This window comes from Aotus nancymaae, unplaced genomic scaffold (genome assembly GCF_030222135.1).
Source record: "Aotus nancymaae isolate 86718 unplaced genomic scaffold, 86718_ANA_hifiasm-v0.15.2.pri h1tg000029l, whole genome shotgun sequence".
Lineage (NCBI taxonomy): Eukaryota > Metazoa > Chordata > Mammalia > Primates > Aotidae > Aotus > Aotus nancymaae.
This window is the reverse complement of record NW_026988442.1, coordinates 55,865,135-55,887,710: the sequence shown is the minus strand read 5'-3', so window position 1 is coordinate 55,887,710 and position 22,576 is coordinate 55,865,135. Positions and strand designations below refer to the sequence as shown.

Here is a 22,576-nt window from a genome sequence, read left to right as displayed (position 1 = left end):
TACAGGCATGAGCCACTGCGCCAGGTCTATTTTTCTTAATCATTACATTTTTTATATTACTCTTTTGTTCCCAACGTTTAGTGGATCCTTGCACTTATTTAATCCTCTGCTGTCTCCATGTTTTTTTGTTTTTGTTTTTGTTGAGACAGGGTCTTTCTCTGTCACCCAGGCTGGAGTGCAGTGGTGCAATCATGGCTCATTGTTGCCTCGAGGTCCCCAGGCTCATGTGATCCTCCTACCTCAGCCTCCCAAGGATCTGACACTATAGGGGTGCACCACCACACTGGCTAATTTTTGCATTTTGTGTAGACATGGGGCTTTGCTATGTTGCCCAGGCTGGTCTCGAACTCCTGGGCTCCAGTAATCTGCCTATCTTGGCCTCCCAAAGTGCTAGGAATACAGGCATTAGACAGACACCAAACCCAGCCAAAGGTAGTATTCTAAATTACCAAGATTTTTCTCAGCATTAGTAGTCTATGAATTTTTTACATTGCTTTGAAATATGAAAAGTTTGCAGTTTAAGAGAAAATGAACAAGTTTGATTAAGCTGTAAACATGTAGTCCTAAAAGAGGTCTTGAAAGCATCGCCTAGGAACTGGTTAGAAATGCATGCTGCAGGCTGGGTGGAGTGGCTCTGGCCTGTGATCCCAGCACTTTGGGAGGCTGAGCTGGGTGCCTGACTTAAGTCCAGGAGTTTGAGACCAATCTAGGCAACATACAGAGATGTTGCCACTGCCCACTGTCTCTACAAAAAATAATACTAAAATACTAGCCTGGCATGGTGGCATACACCTCTGTAGTCCCAGCTACAGGGGAGGCTGAGGTGGGAGAATCGCTTGAGCCCAGAAGGTTGAGGCTGCAGTGGCCATGATCTCCCCACTGAACCTTGTCTCAAAAAAAAAAAAAAAAGAAAGGAAAAAAAAATGAAACAAAGACAAATGCAAATGCAGCCAGTTCCTGAAGGGTCTTGGCTACTGGGTGAAGTTTGGGAGGGGCCAGGTAGGCTATTATGTTATGAGTTGAATTGTGTTGCCCAAAAATTCATATGTTGAAGTCCTAACCCCTTGGAATGTGACCTTATTTGGAAATAAGGTCTTTGCAGGTGATCAAGTAAAGATGAGGTCATTAGGGTGGACCCTAATCCAATAGGACTGGTGTCCTTATAAAAAGGGAAAGTTTGGACAGAGAAACACACACCTTCTGAAGATGAAGGCCGTGGTTCAGGTGATGCTTCTATATACTAAGAAGCAAACCACCAGTCTGCCCTGTCTGCCCAAAGAAATATCACTTCTGCCAACACCTCAATCTTTAATCTGTGGCATCCAAAACTGAGACAATAAATTTCTGTTTTCTAAGCCACACAATTGATGATACTTGTTATGGCAGCTCTAGCAAACTAATGCATTAGGTTAGCAAGATGTAACTCAGCAGCTAGGATACTATAGTCTTACATTTTTGACTTGGCAGAGATCAGTATATTTGTGCATGAATACTATTAACTTCATTCTTAATATTATGGACAATTGAAGCAACACAAAGCTAAATACAACGATAATACTAGAAAGTCTGCTGAGTGTGTGGCTCACATCTATAATCCCAGCTCTTTTGGAAGCTGAGGTGGCCAGGTGTTCAAGACCAGCCTGGCCAATACAGCCAGGCATGGTGGTGCATGCCTATAGTCCTAGCTACTCAGGAGGTCGAGGTGGGAGGGAAGATCACTTGAGCCTGGGAGTTCGAGGTTGCAGGGAGTTATGATTACACCCCTATACTCCAAACTGAATTACAGAGGGAGACTCCATCTTTGAAAAACAAAAGCAAAAAACCTAGAAAGTCAAGGAGCAATTCAACATAGTTAGGAGAGAGGACCTATATTCCATAAATAAACTCTTCTCCAAAGTTAACATCCAGGACCAGGTGTGGTGGTTCATGGCTGTAATCCCAACATTTTGGGATGTTGAAGCAGGAGGATCCCTTGAGGCTGGGAGTTTGACGCCAGCCTGGGTCAACACAGTGAGTGGCCAGCTAATAAAAAATCAGCCAAGCATGTTGAGGCAGAGGATCTCTTGAGCCCAGGAATCTGAGGCTATGGTGAGCTATGATTGTGACACTCTACCCTAGCCTGGGCAACAGAGCAAAATCCCATCTTAAAAAGAAGAAAAAAGGAAGGCTTATAGATGATAAAAGTAATTGACAGCCACTTTTTCAAAATTAGCTTTTAGCTTTTTTTTTTTCCATTTCAGACTGGCAATGTGTGACGCCATAACAAAGTTTAAGGCCAGCACATCTCACACATGTGGGTGAACACTCAATTCATCGTGCTTATAAACTACAGAAGGATCTGAATGAGTTTCTAGAATAATTCCTAGTCTAAAGGTTTATGGTTCTATTTTCATGACTATTTTAGGAGCTAGAAGCATTAAATGTAATTAATGCTTATGAAGAGTTGCAGACAGGCATAACACAAAGCAAGGAGGAAACAAACCTCAGAGAGGCAATCACATCTTTTTATTTTCACATTCAATCCTATAAATATCATTGCAAGTCTATATATTTGTTTTGGCACATAATATATTTACTAGACTAGTCATCTTAACTTCGTGAATTTTCTGATTTTTTTTTTTTTTTTTAGAGATGGAGTTTCACCATGATAGCCAGGCTGGTCTTGAACTCTTGACCTCAGGTGATCCACCCACCTTGGCCTCCCAAAGTACTAGGATTACAGACGTGAGCCACTGCACCTGGCCTTTTTTTTTTTTTTTTGAGATCAGTCTTGCTCTGTCACCCAGGCTGGAGTGCAGTGGCCCCATCTCAGCTCACTGCAACCTCCACCTCCCAGGTTCAAGCAATTCTCCTGCCTCAGCCTCCTGAGTAACTGGGATTATAGGTGTGTGCCACCATGCCTGGCTAGTTTTTGCTTTTTAGTAGAGGCAGGATTTTACCATGTTGGTCAGGCTGGTTTCGAAGTCCTGACCTCATGATCTGCCGACCTCAGCCTCCAAAAGTGCTGGGATTATGGGCCTGAACCACTGCGCCTGACCTGATTTGCTCATTAAAAAAAAAAAAAAAAATTACTGTATTTTTTCTAGAGACAGACTCTTGCTGTGTTGCCTAGCTTGAACTCCTAGGCTCAAGCAGTCCTCCCATCTCAGCTAAATAACATACCCTGATAGGAACTTCCAGGTTTAACTTCGGTCGAACCATTAACACATTTGTCTTTATTTTTTAGTTCTACTTATGATGGCAAAGTGCTGCATTACAAAGTCATATACCATTTGACTTTGTGTTGCTCCTTAGGGTTAATGACCACCTTATCTAGATTTTGTACTTAAAAGGTAAATACTGCTATTAGTTACTTGGAGACCTCTTTGCTATTCCCCTTTCCTCAATTATATATATATACAGCATTTACCCCAAAAGGATATTGCACTGGTGAAAGGAACACTCCATTTGGTCAATTAACAGAATTAACACAGACAAATTACTTCCACTTTAATGTGATTTTTTTTTCCACTTCTAAGACAAATTCTATGTAGTGGAAGAAAAATAATAGGGTTGGTAAAGATGAATAATACCATGTATAGTGTTTATAAGAAACTAGATGTTGTCTAACTTGAACACCAAAATAATTACCATAAATTAGAACACTTCTAGTTAACAGATGAAAAAGCAAGGGGGTAACTAGCTTGTTTAAAATCCTTTAGAAAGTAAGTAGAGGGTTGCAATTCTGATTCCAGAGCTTATATTCTTGACAACTTGTCCAGGCTCCATAACAGATTGTCTGTGTACTTCATTTGGATAACTTTCCAGTCACTTAAGTTCTTTTTTTTTTTTACATTTTTTTTGAGATGGAGTTTCACTCTTGTCACCCAGGCTGGAGTGCAATAGCACGATCTTGGCTCACTGCAACCTCCACCTCCTGAGTTCAAGCAATTCTCCTGCCTCAGCCTACTGAGTAGCTGGGATTACAATTACTTGCCACCATGCTCGGCTAATTTTTGTATTTTTAGTAGAGATGGCGTTTCACCATGTTAGCCAGGCTGATCTCAAACTCCTGATCTCAGGTGATCCACCTGCCTCGGCCTCCCAAAGCGTTGGGATTACAGGAGTGAGTCACCATGCCCGGCTATAAGTTCTGTATATTAAACAAAGCAGCAGTGAAAATATCTAGCAGTTTTTCCTTTAGCACCCAGTAGCTGAAAGACATGGAACTAGTAAGATGTTTTCTGCTGTGACCTTAAGGGTCATTAAACCCAAAGTTGTTCTTCAGAAGTGTAAGGAATTCCAAAAAATGATGATCATTATCTGAATTTAAGATCCTGTATTACAGAAGCAACACAAATTATAAAAACAACATTTAAAATGTTTGGATTATTGATAAGAAATCTTCCTACAGAATCTTTTATATGCTTTAGGAATATATGCCTGTCCAGGAAAACCAACTTCATTTAGATATGAAGTCGCTTCTTTGTCTCAGTTCACCATCCTGAGCAAAAGTGCTTGCCGAAGTCATCTGAAAACATTGGAAATCATGCAAAGCTTCTATTAGCAGTACTGAGTAACAAAGAGGTAGGATTTATTAGTCAGCCTTTAAAAATACCTGCAGACAACTGTATGAAAAACTTATCACATTGTGTAATCCTTAAGAGTACAGGATTTGGCCTGGTGTGGTGGCTCACATCTGTAATCCCAGCACTTTGGGAGGCTGAGGTAGGCAGATCATTTGAGGTCAGGAGTTCGAGACCAGCCTGATCAACATGATGAAACCCTATCTCTACTAAAAATACAAAAAAATTAGCCAGGCGTGGTGGTGCATGCCTGTAGTTCCAGCTGCTTGGGAGGTTGAGGCAGGAGAATCACGTGAACCCAGGAGGTGGAAGTTGCAGTGAGCTGCAATCACGCCACTGCACTCCAGCCTGGGTAACGGAGTAAGACTTTGTCTCCAAAAAAAAAAAAAAAGGTACAGGATTTGGTCAGACTGCCAAGGTTTAAATTCTACCTCCATCTTGTACTAGTTCTGTGATCTTGGTGGGGGCACTTAGCCTCTCTCTGTCTCAGTTTTCTTCTTGGTAAAAAGGGCGTACAATTGTATGTATCTCATACGGTTGCTGGGAGAATTAAATGGGGTAATGCACTTGAAGCTCTTCCACAGTATCTGGTACATAATAAGATTAGCTTCATAAAGATTAGCTATAGTGTAACAAATGAGAACCAATATTGTAAAACCTGCTTCTAACCAGTATAAAGATGAGCAACATTTGGCTTTGGATTATCCTAAAGAAAAAATGTAAACAGAAAATTATGCCTTTTAAAAATATGAGGCCAGGAGCAATGACTCTTGCTTGTAATCTCAGTACTTTGAGAGGCTGAGACAAGTGAATCAATTAAACCCAGGAGTTTGAGACCAGCCTGGGCAACATATCGAAACTCCATCTGTACAAAAATTAGTCTAGCATGATGGTGTGCACCTGCAGTTCCAGCTACTCAGGAGACTGAGGCAGGATGATCACATGAGCCCTGGAGGTCAAGGCTGCAGTGAGCTGTAATTATGCCTCTACACTCCAGCCTGGGTGACAGAGCAAGAACTTGTCTGAGGGACCAGGGGAAAGATGAGCAATGCGTTAAGAGGACAAGTAATTGTAAAACTGAGAGAAGAAACTACATAGAGCCAAAATATATTTTCCCTGATCTTGCAAAAATGGCAACTCTATTTCATCAACATTCCATAACCTTTGCTTATTATTTTGGGGGCTATCTTGGTAGGGGTGATATTGAAAGTAATAATCAGCCAGGCATGGTGTCCCATGCCTGCAATCCCAGCACTTTGGGAGGCAGAGGTGGGCAGATCACCTGAGGTCAGGAGTTTGAGACCAGCCTGGCCAATGTGGTAAAATCCTGTCTCTACTAAAAACACAAAAAATTAGCCAGGCATGGTGACACATGCCTGTAATCCCAGCTACTTGAGAGGCTGAGGCAGAAGAATTGTTTGAACCCAGGAGGCAAGGGTTGTGGTGAGCCAAGATTGTGCCATTCTATTCCAGCCTGGACAATAAGATCAAGACTCCATCTCAAAACAAAACAACAACAACAACAACAACAACAACAAAAAACAGAAAAAGAAAAAGAAAGTAATAATCATAATTGCATAATGGCCCTTTATATGTATAGTACGTATACAGCCATGAAGTTGTTTTATAGGCATTTTGCTTTGCAACAGCTCTGTGATAGGTAGCATTTCCCTGTTTTAATGGTGAAGAAACTGAGGCTTAGAAAATTAAAGGGAACACTGTAAAGGGACAGAACTGGGATGCAAACACAAGATTTAACAAATTCCTGAATCTTTTTCCATGGTAGTGTGGAGAATATGGATAAAGTAATTTATATGCTCAATATAAGTAATGAATCAGAAGTAGTCAATTGAATTTAGTTTGCTTCAAAAATTCAGTCACTTCTGCTTAAATAACTTTAAGGTTAAATTAAAAAGAATTGATGCAAATGCACATATCACTTGGGGACAAAGTTCGATTTTTTTCTTATTATTGAAGAATAGGGTCTTGATATTATTCTCTTCCATTTAAAAATTGGAATACACATAAAGTATAAATGTCATCAATGTATTATTTCAACATTCTAAGCAAAATTAGAATATTGCTTTCAGAATTGGTGTTTTAAAGCAGAGTATTGTAGTGGAACATAACTAACATATAAATGACTATCAACCTATGTTTCTCTATTCTTAAAATTATATATAAACTACAAGTAAACCCAACAGTTCTGTGATAATTGACATGAAGCTCAAGGGGAGAAAATCAATGTGAGGTCAAAAGTTCAAATTAAAATGGAAAGAATAGGTCTATTATCTGAAAGGATTCATAAAGCTTCTTATAGATATATCTAAATGTGTTTTTGTCCTAAGAAATATTTGAACCCTAAATAGCTTAGATATTTACATGCTTTATAGAAAAGATGTGAACCAAATGATCTAAGTTACTTTCTAGCTCTGTAGCTCTGTGACACTTCAGTGGCTTTTGTAGTATATTATTAATATTAGTGAACTTTATTGCAAAAGAAATAAACTTTTTACATTCAAAGTGGATGAGTTCTTTTTTTTATTTTATTGTGTTTTAGGTTTTGGGGTACATGTGAAGAACACACAGGATTGTTGTGAAAGTGGATGAGTTCTAAAAATAATTTCAAAGGTTATTGGGACTAGCATTATTTTAACAAAAACTTGCTTTTTCAATGATTATGATATCATTGCCATTTACATTTTCAAATGGGGGATGTCTCATCCAGGTCTCTGCAAATGCTGTTAATTCATTCCTTTTTATTTATATCACAGTATTTTTGGGTTTGTTTTATTTTTTGAGACGGAGTCTTGCTCTGTCACCAAGTTGGAGTGCAGTGGTGCAATCTCAGCTCATTGCAACCTCCACCTCCCGGGTTCAAGCAAGTCTCTTACCTCAGCCTCCCGAGTAGCTGGGATGACACGCATGTGCCACCACGCCCAGCTAATTTTTGTATTTTTAGTAGAGACAGGGTTTCACCATGTTGGCCAGTATGGTCTCCATCTCCTGACCTCATGATCCACCAGCCTCAGCCTCCCAAAGTGCTAGGATTACAGGCGTGAGCCACCACGCCCGGCCATCCCACAGTTTCTTTATCCACTTGTTGGTTGATGGGCATTTGGGTTGATTCCACGATTTTGCAATTGTAGACAGCATGTGTTTTTATTAAAGTGTGGAAGAAGGGAGTCTAATCCAAACTCTTTACTTTTCATTAACTATTTAAGTCATTTTAAAATATTTATTTTCTTTTTTTAAGACTATGTCTCACCTTGTTGCCAGGCTGGAGTGCAGTGGTAGGATCACAGCTCACTGTAACCTTGACTTCTTGAGCTCCAGGTATCCCCTTGCCTCAGCTTCCCGAGAAGCTAGGACTACAGAGTTGAGTCACCATGCCCAACTAATTTTTAATTTTTTTATGGAGACAGGGTTTCACTATGTTGCCCTGGTTGGCCTCAAATTTCTGGCTCAAGCAGTCCTCCCACCTTGGCCTCCCAAAGTGCTAGGATTATAGGCATAAGCTACCACATTCAGCTTTTAAATATTTTATTTAGGACTTTTACGTGCCACTCTTCCAGTCACTGATGATACATCAGTGTATAAAACAGACAAATATCCCTGCCCTTGTGACATTCTAATATGGGGCGATTGACAATAGACACAATAAATAAGACAAAACTTATAGTATGCTAAATCATAAGTGCTATAAAAACAAACCAAATAAGGGGGTTAGAAAATGTTGGTGAGGAAGAGTGGTGAAGGCCTATGCTTATAATCCCAGTGCTGCACAAGGCCAGGGCAGGAAGATTGCTTGAGACCAGGAGCTCAAAACCAGCCTGGGCAACATGGTGAGTGAGATTGTCTCTACAAAAAATTTAAAAATTTGCCAGTCAGGCTGGGCATGGTGGCTCACATCTGTAATCCCAGCACTTTGGGAGAGTGAGGCAGGTGGATCACCTGAGGTCAGGAGTTTGAGACCAGCCTGACTAACATGGTGAAAACCCATCTCTACTAAAAATACAAAAATTAGCTGGGTGTGGTGATGCATGCCTGTAATCCCAGCTATTTAGGAGACTGAGGCAGGAAAATCGCTTGAACCTGGGAGGCAGAGGTTGCAGTGAGCCAAGATCGAGCCACCACACTCCAGCCTCGGTGACAGAACGAAACTCCATCTCAAAAGAAAAAAAAATTTGCCAGGCAAGGTGGCACACTCCTGTAATTCCAGCTACTCAAGAGGCTGAGAGGTGGGAGAATCACTTGAGCCAGGGAGGTTGAGGCTGCAGTGAGCTATGATTGTGCCAATGTACTACAGCCTGGGTGACAGAGTGAGATTCTCTCTAAAATAAAAAGTTTTAAATAGGGTGGTAAGAGAAGGCATCATTGAGGAAGTGACATTCTAGTTAAATCTGCAAAAGGGTGAAGAGTATTCTAAGCAGAGAGAATATCAGGTGCAAATTTCAACATCCTTGACATAAAATGTGCTTTTTAAAGAAACAGCAAAGCACTGAAATGAAGTAAAGTAGGGGTAAGTGATAGGAGATAAGGTCAGGGAAATTGGTTGGTAGATGGTGAAACCATCTTTGCAAAAATATAATAGTGAGAGAAATCAATGATAACTGACTCCATCTCGCTTCTAACCTCACAAGCTAACTGTCCTGTCCTTGCTCTTTCATGGGCATAGTATGGGAGGAATTTAATTTAAAGTTTAACCATAAGCAAGGATAATACCCCCTTCCCAAAACTAACCCCCAACTTGTTGGGGACCGAATCCATCTTTGTAAAACTAATGAAAGGCCCCAAGGTTGGAATTATCGAGGGCCTGAATTCTGCTGAGATATAAACATAGTTAAGAGATAACCAGCCATTGTTCCCTAGCTTGCTTAGTGCTCAGGAGTCATGTAGCTACAGGTCACAAGATTTGTCCCCAGTTGTTCCTATAGATAATGTCACTGTTATAAAACCAAGGAGTGGTCTTTGTGATATTTTTTATTTATTTATTTATTTTGTGACTGAACCTCCCTCTGTCGCCCAGGATGGAGTGCAGTGGCACAGTCTCTGCTCCCTGCAACATCTGCCTCCTGGGTTCAAGCAATTCTCCTGCCTCATGGTTAATCTTTGTATTTTTAGTAGAGATAGGGTTTCACTATATTGGCCAGGCTGGTCTTAAACTCCTGACCTCAAGTGTTCTGCCCACATTGGCCTCCCAAAGTGCTGGGATTACAGGCGTGAGCCACCACAACCCACCCGTGATATTTTTCAGAATTTTCCATTCTGGTAAACAGACTGAGGCTACTCAGACCTGTGATTCATACCAACAAACTGACATAACTGGTCCTGTGATCCCACCCAGAAACTGATTCTGCATATGAAGACAGTTCTGACATGCCTACCATTTCATGTCCAACCAGTCAGCAGCATCCATTCCTAAGTCCCCTGCCTGCCAAATTATCCTTTAAAAACTCTAGCCTCCAAGCTCTCCAGGAGGCAGATTTTTAAAAATCTCTCCCATCATTTCACTTTGCTCCCTTACAATAATCAAATCTTTGCTGCAACACCACTGACTCAGAGTATTGGCTTTTCTGTGCAGTGAGCAAGAATAACCCATTGAGGGCCATGGAAAGGATGTTGGCTTTTGCTCTGAATAAAAGGAGAAGCCCTTGAAAGATTTTGACGAGAGGAATGGCCTCTGAGTTGAAAACAGATTGATTTGGGGCAAAGAAGAAAGCAAGGAGGCAAGTTAAGAAGTTATTTCAACAATTCATGCGAAAGATAGAGGATAGGACCAAGATGGTAGCAGTGCTGATGGTGAGAGGTGTTTAGACTGAATATATTTTGCAGGTAGATATCCAAAGCTGAGAAGAATTTAGGCCCAGAGAGGCTGTGCCTTGACCAATGCAGCCTATTATTATTGGCAGAGCTGGCAATAGATTGCAGGTCTTCCACCCAGTCATATCTTTCCCAATAAAATAATCTTACCTGTATAAAAGTTGTCATAACTGACCCTCTGAAATCACAATGGAAAATGAAAAATACTACTTAAATCAATGTGTCAGGCTGCATGACTTAAAACTAAATGAAAATATTTCCAAGTCTCCTTATAGTATATATTACTTTATCCTAAAGTTCAAACTCATTTGCCTGGCATACAGGAAAGGTAAAATTTGATTTTCTTTTATCCTGTTTATCAAAGTAGTTAACATCTGACTTAATTCCTTCAATTACTCATGTTTTTTTGATGTTTGGCTTTCTTAAGATTCCAACCTCACCCAGGCTGGAATCACAAGATTGGTGGCAGTGGCATCACTGTGGCTTTATTCGTGTATTTTAAAAACGATTATTGAGCCTGGGCTTGGTGGCTCATGCCTGTAATCTCAGCACTTTGGGAGGCAGAGGTGGGTGGATTACGAGGTCAAGAGATCGAGACAATCCTGGCCAACATGGTGAAACCCCGTCTCTACTAAAAATATAAAAATTAGCTGGGCGTGGTAGCATGCACCTGTAGTCTCAGCTACTCAGAAGGCTGAGGCAGGAGAATCACTTGAACCCAGGAGGCGGAGGTTGCAGTGATGTGAGATCACGCCACAGCATTCCAGCCTGGTGACAGAGCAAGACTCTGTCTCAAAAAAAAAAAAAAAAGATTCTTGAGTGCCTATTAAGATTATAGGATCTGGATGTTAGCTATCTCCTAACTCTGCTGAAACCTCACCTTGGCTGTCCTCAGGCACTGCTGGTCACTTACTCATTTGTACTCCTGGGGCACTGAAACATACCTATAGTACTTATCATTCTGAATTGCATTTATTTAACTGCCCTGCTTTTGTCATTAAATTTTAAACAGTTAAGTTCAGGATTAAGTATTATTTTTTTTTAACTTTTTTTTTTTTTAAATAAAGACGGGGTTTCGCCATGTTGAACAGGCTGGTTTCGAACTCCTGACCTCAAGTGATCCACCCCCCTCAGCCTCCCAAAGTTCTGGGATTACAGGCGTGAGCCACAGTGCCCGGCCCAGGATTAAGTATTATTTATCTGTGCATTTTCAGAAGCTGGTACAGTGTCCCTCATATTGTAGGTGTTCATTGAAGAGTGATTCGATCACTTATTCTCAGAACAATATGTTTGGGACCACTTTCTGATTTTTCTTTCATCTCATTCTTTGCAAGGTAAGTAATCAATAAAAAAAGGATCACTGAAAAGTTACAAAATTTTATATACTTAATGCCAGTCATTAGGTAAACCCTGAGACTTTGATTATTATAATTAAACATATGCCAGGAGATGAAAAATATGGTTAGTTTGATGATTTGGGTCAAAGTCTTAATGAATAGGCAATGATTTCTTATTTGTGTCTTGTGTATTCAAGTTCCTAAACAAGCTACTAAAAATAAGTCAATTTATTCCTTAATTTACCAAATATTTATTGAGCACCTATTATGTTTGGATGCTTTTAGGTGATATATGGACATTTTACAATTTTTCTTTATTTTATATATATTCAAGTGTAATTTCTGGAATTTTTGTCTTAGAAAAAAGTTACATTTTTTTCAAAAGTAAGTTGAATTCCTAATCAGGCATGTTGGCACATGCCTATAGTCCCAGCTACCTGGGAGGCTGAGGTAGGAGGATTACTTGAGCCCAGGAGTTCCAGGTTGCAGTGAGCTATGATTATATCATTACTCTTCAGCCTAAGTAACAGAGACCCCATCTCTAAAAATAAAAATAAAGAATAACAAGTAAGTTGATTTGAAGAAAAATGTTACATTAGGCCGGGTGTCATGGCTCATGCCTCTAATCCTAGCACTTTGGGAGATCGAGGTGGGCAGATCACAAGGTCAGGAGTTCAAGGCCAGCCTGGCCGATATTGTAAACCCTCATCTCTAATAAAAATACAAAAATTAGCTGAACTTGATGGCGGGCAGCTGTAATCTAAGCTACGTGGGAGGCTGAGGCAGAATTGCTTGAACCCAGGAGGTGGAGGTGAGCCCTCTGAAGGTTCACTGAAAATCATTGATGTGAGGCAGATTAATAGGAGAAAAAGCATTCAAATTTATTTAACATGTTTACAAGGGGAGAAACACAGTGATTACCCAACCACTGTGGTTCTGAAGCTTATATACCATCTTGGCTTATGTTACGGGAGGAGGAAGAAGTGGAATTCTGTTGAGGGGATTATTAGGGAGAATGAGTGAATCAGAGAACAGAGATTAATTTGTATATTGTCTTGTGAAAGGTTCTGTTCAGGTGTAGGTTCATTCTTGGCCTTACAGGGAGGGAAAGAAAAAACTATTATTCCTTTAGATGGATCTGGATTGTAGGTGGATAAAGGCTTAAGAAGAGACTGTGGAGTGCAGGGTAGGGGAAGATCAGGGAGACCCTGAGGCTTGTCAGTTCAGCATGTCAACATGCCATATTTTGGGGTACTGTTTTCTAAGCCCCAACAACTGTGAATTATGATCGCTGATAATGAAGCTTAGTTTTATTTAAAAAATGGCATTTTTTTGTTTTAAGAAGAAAAGCTTCAACATTCTAGTTCTTTTGTTGTCGATGCTGTTTCTGGTGGCTCTACATTTGTCTGTCTGAATGACATAAAGCCTCCTTACTGATAGGTCTCATTGGGAACTCTTCCTTTCCCCGTATTTTCTCTTCTGGTTTTCTTCTTTTTTTAGCCTCTTTTGCTTTCTTTTATAATCATCATTCTCCTTATCATCAAGAACAAGATTGAAGAGACAGAATGTGGTTGAATTTGCATTTACAAGAAGAGGAGATTGGTCTTCTACCATCTCCTTAAATTTTCAGCTGTGTTTTTATAGTGAAATGAGTATCAAAACATATAATTTTAGGTACCAATTAAAAACTTTTAAGTGCTCTATGGCTATTCTGTTTTTCTTAACCAAAACCACTGTCTTATTTAAAATAAAAGGTGATGCTGACTAAAGTTACATAGCATTTTTAAAGTCTAACAAACTTTGAAACTTAGTGCTCTTATTTGGAATGCAGAAAACTGTATAATACAAAATGTATTTTTTTTTGGTCCAACAATGTATTTTCCCATTGGGTTTATTCCAAAGCCTACTATACCTATGTGAAATAATTTTTTAACTATTTAATGAAATATTTGGCATTCTAACAAATGCTCATATTTGATTGCAAGGTGGTTATCTCTAGTCAGATTCTTTTAAGAGACTAATACAATGAAATATATATCTCTATCAGATGTATTTCTACCTACTTTGCATCTCTTAAAATATCAACTAGATAATATTAAATAAAAGTGCCATAATTTCTCCTATTTTAGTTTCAGCTGCATAATTTTGCTATTTATTTATTTGAGATAGAGTCTCACACTGTCGCCCAGGCTGTAGTGCAGTGATGCAGTCTCAGCTCACTGCAATCTCCGCCTCCTGGGTTCAAGCAATTCTCCTGCCTCAGCCTCCCAAGTAGCTGGGACTACAGGCATGCACCACCATGCCCAGCTAATTTTTTTTGTATTTTTAGTAGAGACAGGGTTTCACCATGTTGGTCAGGATGGTCTTGATCTCCTGACCTCGTGACCTGCCTGCCTTGGCCTCCCAAAGTGCTGGGATCACAGGCATGAGCCACCGTGCCCAGCCTTATTTTACAATTTAAAGGTTGGTCAATAGAAACTGAGGTGATATAAAACCAAAACTAATTTTATTTTATTTAGCATCTATTGATTATACTTTGAGCTGTTTAAATCTTTTTTTGCTGCAACCTCCTATAAAGTCATTTACACATTGAAAATAGAAGTTGATATATAAGAAGGCGATACCTGGAGAACTACTAATAGATCATTTAGATCTCATTTTTTCTCATTACATCTCCTGGAATGTTAGTGAATGAGTTTTATATGCCACAGGATGCTAGAAGAAATTTGAGATACAAGGCTCCTTGCTGCATATTCACTGTAAAAGCGGTGAAGCCCAAGTAATGCTCCAAAACACAAGTGGATGAGACACGTATTTTTCATGGAATGTTTTTTCTTCGTTGGATCTACTCACAGATTATTTATTGACAGCCTACAGAATAGAGTTTATTCACAATTAATGTGCATGCAAATCATCCAGGAAACTTCTTAAACTGCAGATTCTATATAGTAGGTCCGAGGACTGGGCGTGGTGGCTCACGCCTGTAATCCCACTTTGAGAGGCGGAAGTGGGAAAATAACCTGAGGTCAGGAGTTTGAGACCAGCCTGGCCAGCTTGGTGAAACTCCGTCTCTACTAAAAGTACAAAAATTAGCCAGATGTGGTGGTGCATGCCTGTAATCCCAGCTAGTTGGGAGGCTGAGGCAGGAGCATTGCTTGAGCCTGGGAGGCAGAGGTTGTAGTGAGCCAAGATTGCGCCACTGCACTCCAGCCTGGGCGACAGAGTGAAACTCGATCTCTCTCTCTTTCCCTTTCTCTCTCTCTCTGTGTGTGTGTGTGTGTGTGTGTATATATATATATATATGGTCTATGGTAAGGTCTGAGATTCTACATTTCAAATAAGTTCCCAGGTGATGCTTTTATTACTAATACAGGAACCACTCTTTGAGTAACAAAGGTCTAGAATAGGTTGTTCAACATGGTGTAGTCTGAGGACTACCTACATCTGAATTAGCTGGGGTGCTCATTAGAATGCAGATTCTCAGTCCCTAAACTGTTTTTACAGAGTCAAAATCTGTAAAAAATAATTATTACTCCAAGGAATAATTATTTTATACAATCATTGCAGGTTATTTTACATACACTTAATTTAAAACGTCGACGACTTTGCATTAAATAGCCTGCAGTTTTGTACTTTTCCTGGGGGCAGAAAGAGGTTGAGTAGGTATTAGAAGAGTGCTAAAAGGTAACAGTAATTTGCCCTACTTAGAAATTCTGTCTGGCATGTGGATCACAAAAATGTTCATACTAACATTTTAGCTTCAACTCTTTAGAGTCTGCTAAAGAGTTGAATGAAAAAAAAAAAATCCCCAACCCTTATTCTTTAATCTTTTATCTTAGATTATTCCCAAAGTCCTCTTTTGAAGCTACTCATATTTGTAATCTACTAACCCAAAATATGTCTTGCCTTAGAGTATGATGTAAGACTAATTTAGAGGCAACGAACCTCTTCCTGTTGATGTTTTTCCCTCTTTTCTTTCTGCCTCTCTTCTGCTTATCATTAAATACCCAGCTCTGGTATCCTCTTCTCCTGATTTTCCTTAAGAATGCTAGTAACAGGTGTTAAAAAGTATTTAAGTCAGGTGCAGTAGCTCATGCCTGTAATCCCAGCACTTTGGTAGGCTGAAGAGGGAGAATGGCTTGAGTTTAGGAGTTCAAGACCAGCCTGGGCAACCTAGTAAGAACACATCTCTACGACAACAATAAAAAATTAGCCAGGCACGGTGCTGCAGGCCTGTGGTCTCAGCTACTTGGGAGGCTGAGGTATAGGAGCATTGCTTGAGCCCAGGATTTTGAGTTTATAGTTAGCTATGATTGGGCCACTGCATTCTACCCTGGATGGCAGAGTGAGAAAAGTATTTAAAATGTTCATCAACTTTGACTCAATTTCACTTAAAGGATATATCCTTAAGAATCAATTTGACGCCAGGTGTGGTGGCTCACGCCTGTAATCCTAGCACTTTGGGAGGCGGAGGTGGGTGGATCACCTGAGGTCAGGAGTTCAAAACCAGCCTGGCCATCATGGTGAAACCCCATCTTTAAAAAAAAAAAAAAAAAAAAAGAATCAATTTGACAAATCTTTTTATAGTTCATAAATGTGATGATTGAGTTTTTATCCTCTTGTATGTGATCTGCCTCACTCAAACCTTGTCATGATGTTGGCACATTACCCATCTGATGTTTTTTATTTATATATATATATACATATATATATATATATATATATGTATATATATATATATCTTTTTTTTTCGGAACACACAGGCAGCCTTCATATATATTTTTTTAAGATGGGGTTTCACCATGATGGACAGGCTGGTCTTGAACTCCTGACCTCAGGTGATCCACCCACTTCGGCCTCCCAAAGTGCTAGGATTACAGGCCTGAGCCACCGCACCCGGCCACCCATCTGATAAATAATCAATTGGATAAGGATACAAAGATATTCAAAGTAATGTTATCTGTAATACAGATTAGAAACTGCCTTTGTAGGTTCTTGAATAGGCAGTAAGCAGAATAAATTAGGGTATACCTTTCTATTAAAATACTATGTAGCCAGTAAAAACAAAGATATAGATTCACATTTCTTGACACTGAATGATGTTCTTAATATTTTGTTAAAAAAGAGGATTTATAGGGTATATTAATAATAATGCTAATATTAAAAATAAATACCATATTTAATTAACTGGTGTGGTCTAAGTGCTTAGAATGGAGAGCTCAATAAATATTTGCCAGGTGAATAAATATGTTGAGAGCTTTATATGCCCCAGGGAGTGTTCTAAGAACCGTACTTTTATCTTCTAATTTATCTTTACAATATTCCACTGAGGTAGGTCCCATTACTCATATATTACAGATGAGGAAACTAATGCTCAGAGAGATTAAGCAGATTGCCTAAGATCATAAAGGTAGTAAGTGACAAGACTTGGTTTTGAATGATCTGATTCAAAGCCCAAGTCTTCACATATTTTTGCTTTCTATTATTTTTTATAAGTTGTATGTATATATCATAGAAAACACTCAAAATATTTATAGCACGTTATTAGGTTGGTGCAAAAGTAATCGCAGTTTTTGCCATTAAAAGTAATAACACTGGGGTTAATTGTGACCCAAGTGGTCAGATTATAGGGTCTGGGTTTCTTTTTCCCTCTTTTGACTATATATTTTCATGTTTCCAAAATGAACATGAGTTCTTTCTGTAATAAAATACTTAAACTAAAAAGAGCATTTTCGGTTGGTTTTACCACCACTGACAAAAAAGCCTTTATGGCATTTTTCATTCTGGAAAGAAAATTATTTCCTTGCCATGCTATCTCAGGACACAGTTCCACATCTATTTTCTGCTCTTTTTATTCTTCTATGGTAATTATCGTTTCAGTGTCATTCCCTCCAACTTGACTAAATTGGAGAATGTATTTTATTTATCTTTGCATTTTGGGGGCTAATATGGTGCCCGGAGGATCAGATATATATCCAAAGAGGTTGATTTAATTGAAAAAGAATCTTAAAATAGTAAAATCAGTGTTTGTCATTCCATTTTTCTTTGCCCCATTCCTTGTGCAGTAAAATACTATGTATTTTTTCCTAGGTTCTGCCTAGGCAGAGCTGGTTTCCACTGCCCTTTATCTCCTACCACTAAGAGCAGTAGCCAGTAAGTGTAAAAAATCAAAACAAAGCACTTTCCTATCTCCCCAATGGAGTAAAAGCAGTGAAGCCCAAATAATGCTTAGCTACCAAAAGCCACGCCAGGTGGCTAATCGAAAGGGTATTGATTTTAGCCAGTAAATAGCCCTTAATATAGTTGGAACCTGGGTTGAATATGCAGCTTGGTAATTAGCTAATAAAGCAAACAAGGGCTGGAGAGAACGTGGCTCAGTTGGATAAGCAGCAGCCCATCATCCAGGAAGCTTGCCTATGTCTAAGACCTTCTCATATGAAGGATTCAGGTTACCTTCAAGACTCCATGCCTAGTGTTTCCAGCCATTAAATAAGGAAAAAAACTATAAACTTATCATAGAATATGAGATATAACTAAAAGCAGTTGTAAATCTTTTACAAATATTACATTCAATAGTATTGCTTCCTGAAGACAGATGTTGCAATTTAATAATCTTAAGTGACAGGGTTTAATAACTATTTTAGATCATCAGGATAATGTTTAGTGTTCTAGGATAATTATTAAACAATTCTCTGTTTGTTAAATCATCTGATAGTACAGACGAATCTATAGCTTGATTACTTCTCAGATTATCCTGCAACTGCTCAAGGACACGGTGAAGTGGTAGAGGCCAGTATGGCAAAGAGAGAGAGGAAGAAGAAAATCAGGGATACAGAGTCAGAGAGCTAACATGTAAGGAAACAGATTAAAATCAAAGGACTTAGATCAGAGGTGGTAAATTTGAAGACTAGATGGGAGCTTTAGCATCCAAATGCATTGTATCAGACCTGCACCTTTTTTTGTTTTGTTTTGTTGCCTTTTTAAGGTTTGACTGCTAATATTTTCCTAAAGTCAAAAAAGCATCTTACACAAAAGTTCCAGATTTCCAGTTTATTTTGAAAATTCAGAGTATTTAGTAACACAGGGCTTAATTCCTCCATCACAACAACGGACAAAAGCTTTGTAGAGGCTGCTACTTTTATTTATGCTAAAAATTTTGATTATGGAAATCTTAAAGCTTATTGTAAATTAGAAAGAAAAATATCTATTAATCTACCTCTAAATTCAATAACTTAATACTTTGCCATATTTATTAAGAACAGTTTCCTATATAACGTCAATATTAACACACTGAAAAAAATGCAATTTCCTTATGCCATGTTCACTCATTCATATTCAAATTTCCCCATTGTTTCTAAAATGTAATTTATATTCATTTTCTTTTTTCTTTTTTTTTTTCTGGAGACAGGCTCTTGCCTGTCACTCAGTCTGGAGTGCAGTGATGTAATCCTACCCCACTGTAACCTCAAACTCCTGGGCTCAAGTGATCCTCCAGCCTCAGCCTCCTGAGTAGCTGAGATTACAGGTGCATACCACAACTAGCCAATTTATTTATTTTACTCTTTATAGAGACAAAGTTTCACTATATTGCCTAGGATCTTCCTGCTTTGATCTCCCAAAGTGCTGGGATTACAGGAGTAAGCCACCATGCCTGGCCTGCATTTATCTTCTTTTCAAGCCATTATTCAATTAAAACACATGCTTTGTATTTGATTATGTCACCTAAGCCACTTTTACTCCAGGTTAGAGCCTATCTCCCTTTCTTTTCTTCTGTGACAATATTGTTGAAGAGGAACCAGTTGTCTTGTTGACTAGAGTTCATACCTAAGGGGTCAATTAACTCAGGTTAAGTATTTGGGGAAAAAATTATCTAGAAGTGATGGTTCAGACTTTATATTACATCACAAAAAGATATGATTAATTTCCGGTTGTCCTAGCTGGTCACACAAAGTTTGATACTAGGTTAATGTAGAGAGCCAACCCCTTTGGATGTGGCATGCTTTCTTCAATTTGCCACAGACCCCACCACTACTTGTTTTACACTAGCCTAATGAACTCACTTTACTTTGCCTGGGAGGCAGATGTGAAATCCGACCTAACATATATCACGTGCTACACTCTGGGTGTGTGATAAAAGCATATACTCCTCGTATTAGTCTGTTTTCATACTACTGTAAAGAACTGCCTGAGACTGGGTACTTTATAAAAGAAAGAGGTTTAATTGACTCATAGTTCAGCATAGCTGAGGAGGCCTCAGGAAACTAAACAATCATGGTGGAAGGTGAAGGGGAAGCAAGACATCTTCTTCACAAGACAGAAGGAAGAAGTCGCCAGCAAAGGGAGAAGAGCCCTTTATAAAACCATCAGACCGGCTGGGCGCAGTGGCTCACGCCTGTAATTCCAGCACTTCGGGAGGCCGAGGCGGGTGGATCACGAGGTCAAGAGATCGAGACCATCCTGGTCGACATGGTGAAACCCCGTCTCTACTAAAAATACAAAAAATTAGCTGGGCACGGTGGCGCGTGCCTGTAATCCCAGCTACTCAGGAGGCTGAGGCAGGAGAATTGCCTGAACCCAGGAGGTGGAGGTTGCGGTGAGCCGAGATCACGCCATTGCACTCCAGCCTGGGTAACAAGAGCGAAACTCCTCAAAAAAAAAAAAAAAAAGCCATCAGATCTCATGACAACTCACTCTCTGTCATGAGAACAACATGGGGGAACTGCCCCCATGATTCAATTACCTTCACCTGGTCTCTCCCTTAACACCTGGGGATTATAATTCAAGATGAGAGTTATTCTATGTCTCAATAGAATAATGCCTGGTACGCAAGTGGTACTCAACAATACCCATTGAATGACTGAAGTTAAAAACATCTAAATTAGACACACCTGGAAGGGAATAGGACATGAGGAAGATTTTGGCAACCCATGTTCCTAAACTACATGTAGCTCAGAGAAGTCTTTTGTTCTTATATATAGAGAGAGCAAACTGGAGAGGCTGCCAGCTCTAGAAAATGATTTTTTTCTTTGAACTGGGAGGAAAGATACAATCCCAATGGAAAAATTTTTTTTTTAAAAAAGAGGAAGAATAAATTTAAGATTCTGTGGCAGTCAAAGGTTTTTGTTATGAAGGGTTCTGATGCAGATTGGGCTTTCCAGAAGCAGATATTGAGATGGAATATGACATGCAGGTGATTTATAAGGATTAATACTTCTGAAAGGAAGAGGGCAGAAGCAGAATCAGGCAGAGGGAGAAATTGGATTGTGATGCAGTCTCAATCAACCCCTGTGGGAGTTCTAGAGCATATATGGCCCATCAGATTTATTTTCCAATTTTCTGGCTAAGTCTCTATAACCTGGCCTCATTCACTTGTAGGATAAGAACTAACTCAGCAAAGGAATGACCTTGACTGAGGAAGCTCTCTGCAGTCCAGACAAATTTTGAAGGGGCTGGCTGCTGAAAGCCACTTGCTGAAGATGCTTCCAGGAGCTAGAAAAATAAGTCCTGCTTGGAAGAGGAACTCAGTGGTTTAGCCATCTGTCTGCCATGGACCCCACATTTAAAATTCTGCTCTTAACTCTAAATGAGGCTGTGGAAATAGTTACTGAAGTATTCTTTTGCTAAGAATTAGTTGGATAATTGTAAACACTCAAATTATACTGTATTTTTTAGGAAAGTACAAAATAAAATGGTCCAGGCATCTCTCAAATTTTACAAGGATCTGGTATTGCTTGAATTCCCCACAGGATACAAAATTGAGCCTATTTACATGGTTGTAAATTGCTTTGGCATTCTGAATTAAAAACATCCTAGAAATGTAAATGATGTACTGAAGATCTAGCTCTAGAAAGATAGATTGGTATTAGTGCCAAAGGGAAATAAACGGAGAAAGCTGTGTTAGTTTCTTACTGCTGTTATAACAAATTGCCGCAGACTTAGTTGTTAAAGCAACAGAAATTTATTGGCTGACAGTTCTAGAGGCCAGAAGTTGAAAATCAGCATCACTAGGCTGAAATCAAGGGGTCAACAGGGTTGCACTCCTTCTGGAGACTCTAGGGAGAATCCATTCTGTGTTTCTTCCAGTTTCTGATGGCTGCAGGCCTTTCTTGGCTTGGTTCTGCATTACTCCAATCTCTGTATTCAGGGTCATTTTGTCTTCTATTCTGCTGTGTGCATACAATCTTCCTGTTTCTTTTCTCTTTTAAGGATATGTATGATTGCATTTAGGGCCCACATCCATAATTTAGGGTAATCTCTCCATTTCAAGATATTTAATCACAGGCCGGGTACGATGGCTCCTGCCTGTAATTCCAGCACTTTGGGAGGCTGAGGCGGTGGATCCTGAGGTCAGAAGTTCAAGACCAGCCTGATCAACATGGTGAAACCCTGTCTCTACTAAAAATACAAAAATTAGCCGGTCATGGTGGCATGCACCTGTAATCCCAGGTACTCAGGAGGCTGAGGCAGGAGAATTGCTTGAACCTGGGAAGCAGAGGTTGGTTGCAGTGAGCCAAGATCCCGCCACTGCACTGCAGCCTGGGCAACAGAGCAAGACTCTGTCTCTCAAAAAAAAAAAAAAAAAAAAAAAGATACTTAATCACATCTGCAACTTTCCCGCTTCTCCCCACTGCTGGGCCCAATAAGGTAAAATTGACAAGTTCCAGAGATCAGGATGTGAATAGCTTATAGCTTTGGGGAGGCCATTATTCAGTCTACCACAGCGTAGCTTCTCAGTCTTTGCTTTAGCTCTCATCAGGCTGCAGACTATTTGGTGTCTACCTACTGAAACAGCAGGAACAAAAAGAACACCCTATGTAAAGTGAAAGGACGCCCTATGTCCAGGGTGGGCCT

The 22,576-nt window shown here is 39.5% G+C and overlaps 2 non-coding genes across 2 annotated transcripts; one reads left to right on the top strand and one right to left on the bottom strand.

Moving 5' to 3' along the window:
* Nucleotides 1-2,234: 2,234 nt before the first annotated feature.
* Nucleotides 2,235-2,338, bottom strand: LOC135277144 (small nucleolar RNA U13). Its single transcript, XR_010344742.1, has one exon. It is a non-coding gene; the product is annotated as a small nucleolar RNA U13 (small nucleolar RNA).
* Nucleotides 2,339-16,300: 13,962 nt separating this feature from the next.
* On the top strand, nucleotides 16,301-16,404 carry LOC135277141 (small nucleolar RNA U13). The gene has a single exon (XR_010344739.1). It is a non-coding gene; the product is annotated as a small nucleolar RNA U13 (small nucleolar RNA).
* The last annotated feature ends 6,172 nt before the right edge of the window (nucleotides 16,405-22,576 follow it).